This window comes from Electrona antarctica, assembly GCF_951216825.1.
Source record: "Electrona antarctica genome assembly, chromosome: 5".
Classification (NCBI taxonomy): Eukaryota; Metazoa; Chordata; class Actinopteri; order Myctophiformes; family Myctophidae; genus Electrona; species Electrona antarctica.
In genome coordinates, this window is record NC_136810.1 from 51477583 (window position 1) to 51493827 (window position 16245).

General features: G+C 42.3%; 1 protein-coding gene across 1 annotated transcript in view; it reads right to left on the bottom strand.

Annotated features, from left to right (window-relative positions):
• Positions 1-16245, bottom strand: part of zfpm1 (zinc finger protein, FOG family member 1) — a gene marked incomplete at its 3' end in the record, with an annotated part of 88821 nt that overhangs the window by 531 nt on the left and 72045 nt on the right. The window lies entirely within an intron of this gene.

Genomic DNA, 16245 nt, shown 5'->3' on the forward strand with positions numbered 1-16245 from the left:
TGAGTGCACACACTGCGGGAAGTGGGAACAATTACAAACAAACAGCAGGTCAATGTGACATGACAGTGATTATTAGCTGCTACCAACTAGTGGTAAGTGAACGTACAGGATGAGGCCGAATAATTGACAAGGCTGATTGGAAGGCTGCGATGCAATGCAATATTACTACTATTTTTGTTTAGGCCCCTGGAGGCCCCTGGAGATTCGAGGCCCATTTCAATTGAATCGATTGAAACATAAGACCGCCACTGATTGAGACATCTAAACAGCGGCAGGTATCGTTTCTGTCTCGGAGGTATCGCGACATTTTTGTTGTCAGACAGGAAATGATGGACAGTCTTGCGATACTTGGCACGTTCAGAAACTTACTTTGTGCTCTTTAGATGCCTCTATGAAATTGTAGAGTGCACACATAAAAGCAACCCAGCAGACAATAGTGTTATAACTTACAGTATAACACATTGACATGTCATTTAATATATGTCTTCTTTTACCGGTATTTTCCAGAAGCGATTATTTTACAATGGTCTCAATCATTCAGAAATAGTTCATACTATGCTTGTCCACTCGGCTCCATTGACTCAATATGTATTCCAGATTTTGGCAACAGTTTGCCACCCAGTGACACAAATCTGCCGGTGTTTTGTCTTGCAACACGATCCTTAACAAAGAATAACTGTGCCTTTAGGGTGGATCCTTGCTGCAGTGTAATGTCACCCTACATCTTTTAGCTGGAGCGTTCACTGGAGAGAGAGAAAGAAGCTCAGAAGTTAAGCGTGGGCGACGTGTGAACTGGAGGTTGGCGGTGACTAACTCCAAAGGGTTAGGGAGTAATGAGGAACATTTTGCTAGGGTTATTTGATTAAATGATGTGTGTTACAGAACCGTATGAGAGTTGCCATGGTGACACTCTGTTCTGAACAAAGAATGTCTGTCTGCGCAGTCTTTTAACACTTAGCCCGCTAGCATTTATTGAAAAATTTGGATCTAGTCCACGCCAGCATTTTGTCCAGTTGAGCTCTTATTTTGAAAAGCCAAATTTCCAGACTTCCGGAAGTAGACTTATCCTAGTAAGTTTAACGGGTCTCATTCAACTGTTGTTTACAATATGGATCTATGCCGGGGCACTGGAGGGCTCCTCATCGCCGGCTCTGTGCCATCAAAGAAACGCTGTTTTGACCAAAAATGCCATCTGGGACAAGGAATAGGAGATACAGGCGATTGAAAGAAACAGATTATGGATTATTATGGTGCCGATGATCTAAGATGGGTGAGTGAGTCTTGTGACACCAGCTAGCTACCCGATGCTAACGTAAGTAGCATTATGGCTTGATCGATCGAATGCACTATAAAAGCGCAATTGCCATTGATCTACGGCAATGGCGTTAAGCGTATAGTATAAAAAAACAGGCTTCAATTGCCATTGATCAACGTCAATGGCGCGGAACCTATTAAGAGGATGCATTTAGTGCATGCATACAATGTCTGGAACATGTGTGTTTACATCACTGATTGAGAAGGACAACATATTATTGAAAGAGAAAAGATAATTGATATCCAAACATTGTCTTTGATGCTCCCAAGGTGAAATGTATTGTGTACAACGTTTTGACCAGAATGGTCTGCCAATAGCCTTCCTCTTGTGTTAGTTTTTCTCCTGTATGTTTGCGTGGTGCAGTCACTGATCATTGAACAGCAATGTGTCTCCCTGTCTGTCTGTTTAGGCTCCCTATGTCTGTCTGTCTGTCTGTTTAGTACCAACAGGTGACAAAGTGTCGCTGTTGAGCTTCACACTGTGCACAGGTGCATGATGGGAAGCTGAGTTTTTTTAGAGATGATTTTTGGGTTTTTTCTCAGATCTACAAGCTCACAACGTGAGGGCGTGTTATAGGACCTTTAAGTTAACATCCCATTAAGTTTTAATTTATACCAACTGCTTACAATACTACCACAGTGCTCCTTTGTCATTTGTGACCTTAAAGGGGAAAACCACCCATTTTCAACATTTTACTATGTCATTAATACACCTTAGAGCTGTTGTGTGGAAATAATAAAAAGTCCCCCCATTCTGTGTTTCCTAGAAATGTAATTATGAAAAAAATCATTAACATGGTGAAACACATCTTGATGATGTCATCAAGATGCGTTTCACCATGTTAATGATTTTTTTCAGACCTCTAGTTCTAGGAAACACAGAATCGGGGGGACTTTTTATTATTTCCACACAACAGCTCTAAGGTACATTAATGACATAGTAAAATGTTGAAAATGAGTGGAATGCTCCTTTAAGTGAATACATTTTTGTTTTTAGATGAATCATAAAACACACGGCCATTCGAAGGGCTTTTCAGTGGATCCGTTACGTTCCAGGAGGATACAATTTCTGCAGGACTGTGTAGCCCATAAAAGGCAGTCATAGCTAATTGTCCAAAAGTTCCCAGGGTTATGCCATAATCTGTCCACTGCCGTGGAATGTACGTCCGGGCCGCCGATGCAAGGGGCGCCGCAAGGGACGGATTGTATAAAGTTATGGAAGAATCGCTATAATTGTTTACGCACAACATAAACCATGGTATATTTTTCAAGAGGTAGAGATCCCAGTAAACATCCATTCTAAACCCTCTTCTTCCTGCTGTGAACACTTTTGCATTGCATCTAATGAGCGGTTGGTTTCTTTTGGTCCCGGCCTGTCGTGCATATCGGGAAAACAGAAATTGAAAACGAGAACGGCGCCGCCGAGTGGTCGACGTGAGGTCAGCGGAAAAAAACGAGGGTAAGCGTGATTTAACCCATTTAGGCCCGACCTCGAAATTTAAAAAAAAAATCTTCTAAATCCTCCAGTTTTCTGAAATAAATATTTTCACAATTTGAAGAAAATAGCAGACCTACAAGCTCGTAGCGCGCCAGTATATTGGTACGTCATTTCTTATTCTAATATTAGGAACGAATCCTGAAAGGTGAGTTAAAATGGAGATAGTTGAATGAGTCCCAATAATGCTACAGCCTACAGCTTTGTTATGCTCTGATTCTTCCTTTGAATACATTGTACGTTTAAGGAGAATTTGTGTTATGCAATTCTTATGCAATTTTTACTTCATTCAGCACAGTGGACGGTGTTTGTGTTCCACCATAAAAATAAAAGCGCTAAGACCCGCCCCCTCCACTCTATTTACAGTATGTAGGCTACAGCACTGTTTCCCAGACAGTGGGTCGGGACCCATTTGTGGGTCACAACTCGAGTAAAAAAAAAGTATTTTCCTACATTTAAAATGTAATATGCGAGGGGCACGGTGGCACAGTTGGTAGTGCTGTCGCCTCACAGCTAGAAAGTCCTGGGTTCGATTCCCGCTCGGGACACTGGTGGCGTGTTTCCTCCTCCGCGTCATCAGTGCCCATACCCGAGGTGGGGTTGGCGAAAGGGCCCTTCTGTGTGGAGTTTGCATGTTCTCCCCGTGTCCCCTAGGGTAGGTAGCCTCACAAAAACATGCAGTAATCATGGTCTCTAAACTGCCTCCGCCTGGCTAGCCGGGTTGCCTGATGGAGGGGAAAGGAACTGGTTGGAATAACGTGTTCCTTCTATGTGCTACGTCCAACCAGGGAAACCCATTTCCCCCATATATGGGGACTAGCCCATTTTGGACTGAGGCCGATTCTAAAAAGCCCTCTAAATCCTGACCTAAGCTTTCTGAAAAACTTCACATATTTATATAGCAGCATCAAAGTTTTTACATTTTTGAATACTGTACATACTGTACAGAACCCCAAGAGGGGTTCCCGTCCAGAAGGGTTAGAACACCAATAGGGGTTCCCGCCCAGAATGGGCTAGGTTGGCGGAGGGTGTGATCACATTAGATAATTGACACAGGGGTAAGAAATGGGTTACAAAATTGTGGGACAAAAATTATAGGAAAAAAAAAGATCTCGGCAGCATTGCCGAGATCGCAAGGTTTCAATATATATACACACACACCGGTATATGATCCATATACCAATGATCCATGGGTCGGCGGTTCAAAACCCGGCTCCTCCTGTCTGTGTGTGGATGTGGGAAGTGAGGACACTGGCGTCGACTATTCGCCGCTTCACCTCCCAATGTATGAATGAATGGACCATTGTACGCGCTTTGAGTAGGCACGTATAGTGCATAGAAAAGCACTATGAAAACGCAAGCCATTATTATTATTAAATCTAAGAAACTTCATAACTATAAATAATGAAGAAGTCGTGAAAATAGCCGATCTACAAGCTCGTAAGGAGGCGCGAAGCTACGTGTTGTGAGCTTGTAGATCTGCTATTTTTATGGGTTCCGGCGGCCGGGCAAACGTCTAATCTCTCTTTTGGGTTTCAACCCGAAAAGTTTGAGAACCACTGATCTAGTGTCCAGTCCACTGCTTCCTACAGTAGGTAAATGCAGAGGACAAATTCAGGTATGTGCAAAGTACCTCAACATCTCTAAAGCGACACCATTATTGTCTCCACCAGGCCGAAGGCATGGGGAGAGAGTATGTTTTGCACTCCGTCCATCCGTCCGTCCGTGTGTCCGTCCGTCCGTGTGTCCGTCTGTGAACAGCTAATCTCCGGCACCGTTAACCCGGTCGATGCCACATTTTGCACACACACTCCCTGGATGCCAACGATGAACCTCTGCCCCAAAATTTCCAGAACGGCCTGTTATAGCGCCACCAGGAGGCCGCTTTGTGCAAAACAAGTTTTTGGACAGTACACCTACAGATTTTGTGGAGACCTGTGCCCAGAAGGGCACTTTTTCTAGTTAATATTCTATTTGGGTCTCCATCTGCCTCTGCCTATTCATAATCTCATGCAGTGCAAACAGGAGCTAGAAAGAATGAGATGAACCATCTTTTAATCTGCTCTCATCTCAGCAGACAAGTTCTATAAAACATGATTTTTAGGGGGGGAAATCATTGGATATTTTCTAACTTGCACCACCATCTGGCATTGTGCTGTAAAGGTTGTGGGATTGGCAGGGGACTGTGAGCTATACGAGAACAGCACAGTAGGAGATTAGGTACGATCATGTTAGATTTTACTGCTTCAGCGACACACACACACACACACACACACACACACACACACACACACACACACACACACACACACACACACACACACACACACACACACACACACACACACACACACACACACACACACACACACACACACACTCTATCTCTTGCTTGAGAGTATGAGTTGATATATCGAACTACTGGTTGAAATTGTGTAGCGGAGCGTTTTCAGAGCATCAGCACTTGTGTGGCAGTGAATAGTTTCAAATGTCGTCGTAACGATCTTTCTCTTGTTCCCCTCGTCTATTCCACTGCACCCCCCCGGCCCCAACCCTTTTATTATCGCTCTTTCTCATTGTGTGAAATTGGTTCTCAACACGTCAGGCTCAGTTATTGTTACAATAGCCATGGCACTCCTTTCACATGGTGGCATATGACTAATACTATGCACCTTGAAGTGAAGGCATCTCTCACCCACTGAGCAATTTTCGTCTAAATGACAGTCTAAAAAATGGGGTCAAAATAGTCTAAAAATGAAAGTTTTGTAGCAGTTTTTTAGCCAGGCTAATCAAGGTCTAAATGTAGACCGTCTATACAGTATAGGAAACGACGTTGTTTAATTAGATTAGACGTTGTTTCAACGTCTAATCCAAGCCTAAAAACTTAGTCTAAAAACTTTCATTTTTAGACTTTTTACCCCCATTTTTAGACAATTTTTTTAGCCATTTAGACGACTATTAGACTACAAAAATGCTCAGTGGGCAGTTCAGACTAACCACAAGCAATATGGCCACTTGTTGACATGCAACAGTGCACTGCACTAATCCCTGCAATTTTGCATTAAATGGTAAATGTCGGTGCATTTATACAGAACCTTTATCCAAGGCGCTTTACGATTGTGCATTACTGTACATTCACCCAGTCAAAGACACACATTCATACACCGACGGCAGAGGGCACCAACCTGCTCATCTGGATACAATGGTAAATGGTGCATTTATATAGCGATTTTATCCAAAGCGCTTTATATACTGTAGATTGTGCATTACATTCACCCATTCACACACCGATGGTGGAGGAAACCAATGCAAGGCACCAACCTGCACATCGGGAGCAGTTAGGGGTTCAGCGTCTTGCTCAAGGACACTTCGACACCAACTGGGGAACCCGGGATCGAAACCCGAGCGGCCGCTCTATACCTCCTGACCTGAGCCACTGCTGCATTAATCTGAACTTTTCCCCACAAACCCTGAAGGTTAAACCAGCCATGGGGACATCTTCCTAAATAATCTGAATTAAGCAGTCTCCAGTGCTCAATGAAGTATGCCATATAGATCCTACAGAACAATTAAAGACTTAAAAGATTCATATTAAAAGGTACTTCTGATTTTTAAAAAAAGGCCAGAACTACTACTAGACAATGATAGAGATTCCTCCCGTCTCGTCCATTCTCATTCCATTCCGCAGGCATTCCAGTGAAGACGCATTAATTAGGGTACAATCATTTGCTACTATCTCCTCTGCCACTTCCTCCCGAACATTAGGCAGGACATATCCTCAGCCTGCCTATATGGTGCATCTCTAATTAGCCTGGCAGAGGGGAGAGGGGGGGGGGGGGGGTGTAGAGGCAAGGTGTAGATAAAAAATCCCTTTTCATTAAGTGCTCCACGTAGGCCAAGAAAGAAGAAAATGACATGGGCGTGAGGGGAGGGTGACAGTGAGGTGAATTCAGTCGTGTTCATGAAGAGTCATTCAGACCTATATATGCAATGCCATGCATGCACCAGACCGGTATAGTCTCTCCTCGAGACAGACTGTTGTGTTGACTGACTCACGCAATTTCCAAATGCGTTGAAGGCCTCACTCACACACACAAATGGAAGGCAACTGTCATGTTGGTTTCATTAAAGAAGAGAATCCAAGGCACTCTGTTCCAGTGAGGTGAAAAAAGGCCTTTTTATTAAGGCATTAGTTAAGGCATGGCAAATGTCATGTTGGTTTGTTTACTGCTGAGTGAGAAAACAATGTTGCACATTAAGCTATCATCATGTGGGATTGACTGTAGGTTGAGAACCACTAGCTCTATAGCAGGAGTTTTCAGGACCTTAACCCATTTTGGACTGAGGTCGATAAAAAAAGGCTTCTAAATCCACATGTTTCCAAATGTTTCTATGTCAGTGGTTCTCAACGTTTTTTATGTCAAAGACCCCCATAATTATATGTATTTGGCTGCGGACCCCCATCTTAAAATATGTTGTTCCAGGGACCTCCCAGAAGCAAATATGAGTTGAAAAAACGTTTGCTCTGAAATAAAATATATTCAAAGATTTGCGCCACATTTTCACGACTTTTCAAAAATAGCAGATCTACAGTGCCGCGCTACGAGCTTGTAGATCTGCTATTTTTCAATAGCTAATGTATAACATAATGCTTAAACACCAAAAGGGGTTCCCGCCCTGAATGGTTTCAGAGAGAGATGAAGCCCACTATTGGATTCATGTTAACAACTTAAACCCTCAACACTTCGTAAACTTGACCTTTAGGTCGGTACTTGGTCTGCTTGGTCTTATTTACTTAGTTTGTCCCTAATAAAGTTGTTCTCTCTTTTATTTTTACCCTCTCCCGTGCCCCCCCCCCCCCCCCCCCCCACACACACACACACACACACATGCAAAGTGTATTTGAGTAGGCCACTTAAAAGCGCTACGTATATAAATGATAATAAAACTTTATTTGTATTGCACCTTTCATGACATGCAGCGCAGCTCAAAGTGCTTTACAGAGCAATAGAGGAAAAGAGAAAGAAAAGCAAAGGACGTGAATAACAACAAGGATTTTAAAAGCTCAACTAAAAGCAAGAGTGTATATAAATGCCAGCTATTATTATTGTTACGTTGTCTGAGGAAGTACAAGCTGACATGACATGAGAGCTCTCGGTGACTAGCTGCCATCTTTCATCAAGCGTACACACACGCACGCACGCGCACGTACACACACACACACACACACACGCACACGCACACCTTGCTGCCCCTGTGCACAAGATAACCATTGGCTTCATGCCCAGTATCTGCCACACTTTAGCACTGACTAAATCACTGTCATTGGCTAAATTCTATGATAGGCCATTAGGCCTATTATATGTCACACAGTCGCAGTAAAATCCTTCAGTGTTAAAGGGGAATTCCACTCATTTTCAACATTGAACTATGTCATCATTAATATAACCTTAGAGGTAATAAAAAGCTCATAGCGCGGCACTCGGTGCTGCGCTATGAGCTTGTAGGTCTGCTATTTTTGAAAAATCGCGACAATGTGGCGCAAATCTTTGAATATATATAAAAGACATTTTGTAGAATCTAGTGTCAGGTCTAATATCTGGGGCTCACCTTCACCAACAGCCTGAAGTGGGACAAGACCATCACATCACAGGAAGCACATCTCACAGCCCAGCCCCCATCCATGTGAACTTGAAAGTGTAGTCCGTTCTGTTGAGAAGATAGTTACCACCAATCAGTGACCAGTGTCTATTGCAAGGCCAAAGAAGATAATTGGCAAGATTGCAACAGACCCCAGCAATCGACGGATCACCTCTTCATCAAACTGTCATCTTGGAAGCGATAACAGGTATTACTGCAGGCAGGTAAGTTGAAGAAGTAATCATGCTTGCCTGGAAAAGGTAGTTACAACGTAGCTGCAATTTGCAACTCTAGATTTATTTTTATAATGGGATGAATCTAGAGTTGCAATACCCTCCATTGACTCCCCATTCATCCAATTTGCGTTTGCGATCTGCTTGTATTAAACGTTAAACTCACCAACATTGCAGCTCTAGGCCAAGCTTGAAGCGTTTGTTTCATAAAAATCCACCATAGACATGTTATGAGCTACTTTCTGTCAAGAAATTCTGTGCAGGTGATTATTTTTCTAAGTGTTGGAGTTTGGAAGCACTCGAAGTCACTGAACGGCCCTGCTTACCACCTGTTTCGAATTTGCACATAATGCAGGAGGTAGCAGCGCGACCCGTTAATAAAAACGAGTGCTTCCAAACTCCAACACTTAGAAAAAGAATCACCTGCACAGAATTTCTTGACAAGAAAGTAGCTCATAACATGTCTACGGTAGATTTTTATGAAACAAAAGCTTGGCAGATTGAAAGAGGATAATTCAAGCTTGGCCTAGAGCTGCAATGTTGGTGAGTTTAACGTCCTATACAAGCAGATCGCAAAAGCAAATTGGATGAATGGGGAGTCAAATGGAGGGTATTGCAACTCTAGATTCAAAATTACAGTTAGGTGAAGAGGTGACCAGGTGGTTAATAAAACGGAGAGATGCGGCTTGACGTCATGTAGTTTTCGGTGGTCACCTCTTCACCAAAAACTGGACTATGAATAGGCCTTTACTGTCCTCCTCTGATTTCAATTTCACCTGATGACACAACTCCCTCGATGTCACAAATGATGACAGTGTGACCAAGTCCTCCCCTTTCGAGCCCCTCCGTAAAGCTTTTCTGAAGTTTGGACCTCGCTTTACGTAGGGTCCCTTATCAGTTCGTAAGCAATCAATAGAACGCAGCTGTACATACGCTCCGTTCAGGCCGCGCTGCGCTCCGCTTAAGTGGTCGTGAGATGTTTCAAAGATGCATAACGCTGCTATAGGAGACAACGGAAACGTGGAAGAATTAATTTGGAGCAGATGCCGTTAAGTATTTTTAATCTTTGTTTGACCGTTTTGGCTGCTCTGAAATTCTCTTCCTCACTTCATTGACTTCCTTATTGACTTCCCATTGTACCGCCTCCCGCACCGAGAGTGGCTAGCTGCACGCCCCTACGTTCCTGCCTCTGATCTGCTGTCACGGTCCAAACTTCAGAAAAGCTTTACGGAGGGTTCCGAAAGGGGCTAGCTCTTTACATGCCTATCAATGGTGCATATACTCATTCAATGTCACCAATTGTGACGGTGTGATCAAGTCCATGTTCTTCACATGCCTATTAATTGAACAAACTATAAACTTTAAGGTTCTTTTAAAACAACAAACAAATCACAATCAGCTCACTCGCCGTTGCTCTGCTCAAGGATCAAACAATGAAAATGGGTTCCAGGACTTTAAATAGGTTAAGGAAGCACACCTGAAACCAGTGATTGGGGCCAATTTGGGCCAAACAAACTCCTTGTCTGTGGACAAGAATTTTGTGTCAGAGAGGGACACATGCATGGACTTTGAAAAGATTTAGAAAAAGCTAGATCTACAAGCCTAAATTAATTCTAATGTACAGTATATGTAATGTATTTTGTGCCGATTTTCTAAACAGTCACGACATGTTGTGTATCATGCTGATCCCCTATTATTTAGTTCTGTCTAGTGCGAGGGGCCATGGGTATAGTATGCCTTAATTGCCATCCTTGATGTAAATGTCGGGTCATACTTATTTAAAGGTCACATTCTCACCTGATACTTCGGTAGACACGATGCGAAGGGGCGGAGAAGTTGGGATTCTTGCATCTTTAATTGGTAAGGGGGGATAAAGGTCCCCACCTTTATCAATGTGTTCCATTCATAAACTAGCCTACACAGTGAAATCTATGGTGTTAAAATTATACTCATAACGTGCATGTGTCGTGCCGTCGGGGACTGGACCTCTCTCGCCCTCTCTCTCTCTCTCACTGTACGCACGCAGCACACACTTTGGGCATGGAGGCACATAGTGCGCTCAGCACTGAGAACAGACAGCAGCACAACATGTTTATCGAGATGAAAGTCCCTACTCCCCAGTCCCCACACAGTGACAGCACTCCATGTTTACGCACAGACAGATAGAATATTCTGTAGGCTACACTGCAGTGTTTTTATGTGTTTCCTTAAGCAATTGATAAATGTACTCGTCCTCATTCGACCACGTCTATCCACGTTAGCGGGACATCTTTGCGCTGCGTAAAATATGCCTTCTCCGTCTCCAACTGTGTTTAGTTCCTCACCCGCCACATTGTTTGCTTCATTTCCTTTATTTGCTGCGGATTGCATTCCCACCTGCACCGAATCGTAATCAAGTGCGATTGGAAGCGAAGCGAAACCCCGTTTTTGGTCGGAGTAGAATGCGGTTCTTTGATACGCATTAGGATTCGAATGATGCTTCACACCTGCCAAACGAAGCGCACTTTCCGACAATGTGTAGCAGGATTCGTTTTAATCGCAGTAAAGCTTTCTGGTGTGAAGGTCACCTAAGGGTACAAAAGGTCGTACTACCCTCATATATATGGGTATACAGTATATCACCTGAGGCAGGGGCGTCACCAATCCATCTAATAATGACTCATCTTGCTCACCTGACTCCCCCCCCCCCCCCCCCCCCCCCCACACACACAAACATAGTGATCACTGATCATGTGATGGTGGTGAGTTCAATTCTCAGTAACCCCACTGGTCACTGAAAAATGACCCAATAACACTAACTACTGGCTGATGAAAAAATGCCTCCAACATTCTTCATTACCAAATACCAAAAATCTCTAAAGGCCTATTCCAGTGAAGAGGTTAGTATTGCTAACCACTCACACAACACAGCTAATTAAAAATCACACCCTTGTGAAGTGAGGGGCGCTAATATATTAAAGTCTAACTCATGTTGATTAGGTGATGTAATGGTGATGTACAGTAAAACAAACCAACACAAACATTAAATGCCATTAACAATAAAGAGACAAGAGTAGTTTTCGGTGGTCACCTAGACCAGGGGTTCTCAACCCGTGGGTCGCGACCCCTCGGGGGGTCGCCAAATTATTTTAGGGGGTCCCCAAATTATTTTCAAAAAAAAAAAAAAAAAAAAAGATTTATTTTTAAATTTTATTTTCACGATTTTTAAAAAATAGCAGACCTACAAGTTCATAGCGCGCCACTCGGTGGCGCGCTATGAGCTTGTAGATCTGCTATTTTTAAATAGCTAAATTATAACAATGCTTAAAACACCAAAAGGGGTTCCCACCCAAAATGGGTTAAGGTTATTGTAGCAGTCAATTTATATTGGGGGTCGGGAGGGGGCGGGGCGGGGGTCCCGAGACATTGCCAAAGCATTTCCGGCGGTCCCCGGCCAAAAACGTTGAGAACCCCTGACCTAGACTCTTCACCAAAAACTGGACTATGAATAGGCCTTAAAGAGATTGGACAGAGGTGGGAAGTCTCTCTGCTACAAAGCCCCATCTGATTGGAATAATCTTCCTCTATCTCTGAAATCTATTTCATCCTTCAGTTACTTCTCCACATTCACATCTTGAATCAACTTGTTCATGCTTCTAAACTGACAGTGCCAGTAATGACATATAGGCCTACACTGATGTATTTGCTCTGTGCCCTTCCTTCGTTCCTCTGTTGTTTAACAGTTGATGATGTGGCGGTGGGTGGGAGAGGGTGATCAAGCTATGTATGTCTATGGCCTGACTCACACCTTCACAACAGATTGATGTATAGCTGATGCATGAGACGTATTGACTGATGCAAGCTCACAATGCATTTCCAATGGGAGTCACATGGTTTGACACAACATTTGTGTTGTATGAGGGGGTGGGGGGCAGTCGAAACACAGCCGAAAGCCACAAATGTTGTGTCAAACCATGTGACTTCCATTGGAAATGCATTGGGGAAAGCTGTAAACAAACCCTTTCTTTACATCTAGCATTCATCAATGTTGTATGCTAGATCGAAAGGTGTGAGTGAAGCCTCAATCTGTATATGTGTACTGTATGTTTTTACGCATCTTGTTTTTATGGGACCCCATTGAAATTGAGATGCTGCATCTCAACGGGGTGGCGTTTCATTAACTGAATAGATTCTATTTTTTTTTCCTCCATTAACTTAATAGCAAAATGGCCGCTGTGTGGATATTATGGTGAATTGCAGAGGTTATAAAGCCTTGAGCTGAGGCATAAAAGACTAAAAGTATTTCTTTATCGGCTTCAATTATTCACAATTGACACTAATGCTGAATTTAAACTCTGGTGTCGCACATCGAATAGAGCCGATCTACAAGCCAACAACGCATCCACTGTTGTTTTGGTGAGAGAGACTTGTCAAATGGGATATAAATCCGGATCAATGGAAAGGTTAATGATTCATTCAGACACACTTCTCCATGAATCAACATTTGACTAAACTGTGATTTTTAACCCATTTTTGGCGGGAACCCCTTTTGGTGTTTTAAACATTGTTATAATTTAGCTATTGAAAAATAGCAGATCTACAAGCTCATAGCGCGCCACCGAGTGGCGCGCTACGAGCTTGTAGGTCTGCTATTTTTGAAAAATCGTGAAAATATTTATTTCAGAAAACTGGAGGATTTAGAAGATTTCTTTTAAATTTCGAGGTCAGGCCTAAATGGATTAAACCGTTAAAGTGAAGGATTCCCACTAATGAGGCTTATAATGGGTGTCTGACTGTCTGTGTGGGTGTAATGTTTGTGACTCATTGGGCAAAAGAACAAAGCCACATGCACACAAATAAGAGTGTCAATCTTCTTCAGTGTCTCTCAGGACATTTTATTTCCCATGCATAGTTTGGACAAGAGTGTAGTGGAACTTGAGATTTGAAATGAAACCATATAAAAAAAAGAAACAAGAAGAAAATAAAATAAACTCAAATCTGACATTCATTAGAAATTTCTCCATTTGTGACTCATTAGAATCTTTCACAAAGTGTGTTTTCAACTTTAAGTTTTACTTAAGAGGATTTTAAATCTTTTAGAAAGTCCTTCAGCATAGAATGATGTGTTTTGGATTAGGAAAAGTGCTGTATAAACATAAATATATTACAAAAAAAAGACCCTAAAACTAAAACATTCAGCACATTTCTTTTATACAACACAGTGCAATATAAAGGGGGAAATTCAAACGTGTTCAGCACTGAATTCCTCAATTTGTGACTAGCTGACATCACTATCTTTCTCAGAGTCCAATATAATTGTAAACACTCAAGGAACTTGAACAGAACTGCCCAAAATCATGACAATGTCCTCAGCAATGCTTCTTCACACGGAGAGAAAAAATAAAAACCCTCCACTGGTTCCAGTTCTTGGAGTAGACAGCCAGCCAGCCAGCATTACAGTATGAGTGTCTATGGAATTTACTCACACAGAGGATAACATGGGAAACCATGGGAGTAACATCCAGATTCAGACAGACAGGCAGATAATCAGGGACGGAGAATAACAGATTACATGTAACAGAATTACAAGAACTGTAATCCACTACAGAAAACAAAACAAATCATATGTTTGTTGTCTTTCTTTTACTTTTGTCATGACTGGTGGCAGGTGGATTTGAAGCTTTTTTCAAATTGTGAGATTGTGAACACAAACAGAATTGTCCAACTTTTGCAAGAATTCTTGATACGGACAGCGATAAGAGCACATTTCAACATCAGAGACTGTAAACCAGAGAGAATAAGGGTTGAAAAGAAAAACGACAGATCGAGTGAAGAGACTTAATAAGGAGTTTCTGGTACAACTGTTGTAGCTCAATGCTTCATCTTTGAGACTATACAGATTCACCCATTTTGGGCAGGAACCCCTTTTAATGTTAGCATTATGTTATGCTTTAGCTATTGAAAAATAGCAGATCTACAAGCTCATAGCGCGCCACCGAGTGGCGCGCTATGAGCTTGTAGGTCTGCTATTTTTTTTAAATCGAAGAACGACTGACATAGAAACATAGCTTTTTCAGAAAACTGTCAGGATGTAGAAGACATTTTTAGAATCTGATCTCAGGTCAAAATGGGTTAATACGGTTCCAGACCTTACCTGCCCAGGTGGTTTGCTCACATAATATCCTCTAATCGCAGTGATTCCCATACACTGGGTCGGGACCCAATTGTGGGTCGTGGACCGTTTTTTTTAGTTTTTAATTATTTCAAAACATTCCTGAAAAAGCATTTTCATGAATTAAAAACAAAATGTTTTCTGTAATTTCATGAAGAAGAAATAAGTATCTAAGCAAATTGGATGACAAATGTTTGAGAAGTATAGTGAAAATAGCCAATCTACAAGCTCACAACGTGGCGTGAAGCGACGCGTTGTGCACCTGTAGATCTGCTATTTTCACAGTGGGAAACCACTGCTCTAATGCAGTGATTCTCAACCTGTGGGCTGGGGCCTTTCCAAATAATTGGCAATATTTAAAATTAATAAAGATGAATGGTATTTTGTCTTTGGAAACTCACGGATGAATGGGACTTAAAGTATAGAAGTCTGACGTCAATATCGCTATTCCACGGGTTCGTCTTACATTTTTGCTAGAAACAGACTGTATCAAATATGAGTGACTGACGATACAGAGACAACTCCCGAAAATATCGCAGACAGTTTGTTAATTTTTGGACACCCAATTCTTATATGAGACGATTTTAAGATGACCCAATGTTATTCTCCATAGAGAAATTATACTGCCGCAAACCAGGGGATGAGCGAGTGACATCAGGACTTCGACACTCTACACTATGTTAGTTCCATTGATCCGATCGATCGATTGACCATTTAAATAAACATGCTCTGAAAATGTATGCGGACCACCCATATGGCCACTCAACACAGCTGCCTGTGTTAAGTGGCCAGATGGGTGGCTGAGAACCACTGCTCTATTGAGTATAGGTTTACATGATCTACTGTGAATAAAGGCTCATATAGTCTGGATTTTCGCAAGCCGCGGTGAAGAGCAAACCACCGCCACCGCTCCAGCCCTTCTCTCTGTTTTTACTCACCACCGCTCAACGTTATTTCAGCTCCAGTGGTCACCTCACCACCGAAAATCCAGACTATGAATAGGCCTTAAGTCTGTCACTGTGTTGGAGCAAACATTGCATATGCTGCGGTCACTAAAACTGTACTGTAAGATTCTGAACATAACGTGGACACTGTGTGAATATGCGTGCACACACACACACACACACCAGAGAGAGAGAGAGAGAGAGAGAGAGAGACACACACACACAGTGCAATTTTTACACATCACATCTTCGTTAATCTACTGTGTTTGTCGTGGAATCTTCACACTTCTTTCTTTTTGCCTTCATTGCCGGAAAACAGAAAACGAACAAAAACAGAAATCACACCTTCTGAGTTCTTGTGACAAACAAAAACAAAATAACAAGTGGCATCATGTTTGGTACAGATAACCTTGTAATGAATCAGACACTTAATTATGGCTATCTATGATTAAAGCGTAGACCTGTGAG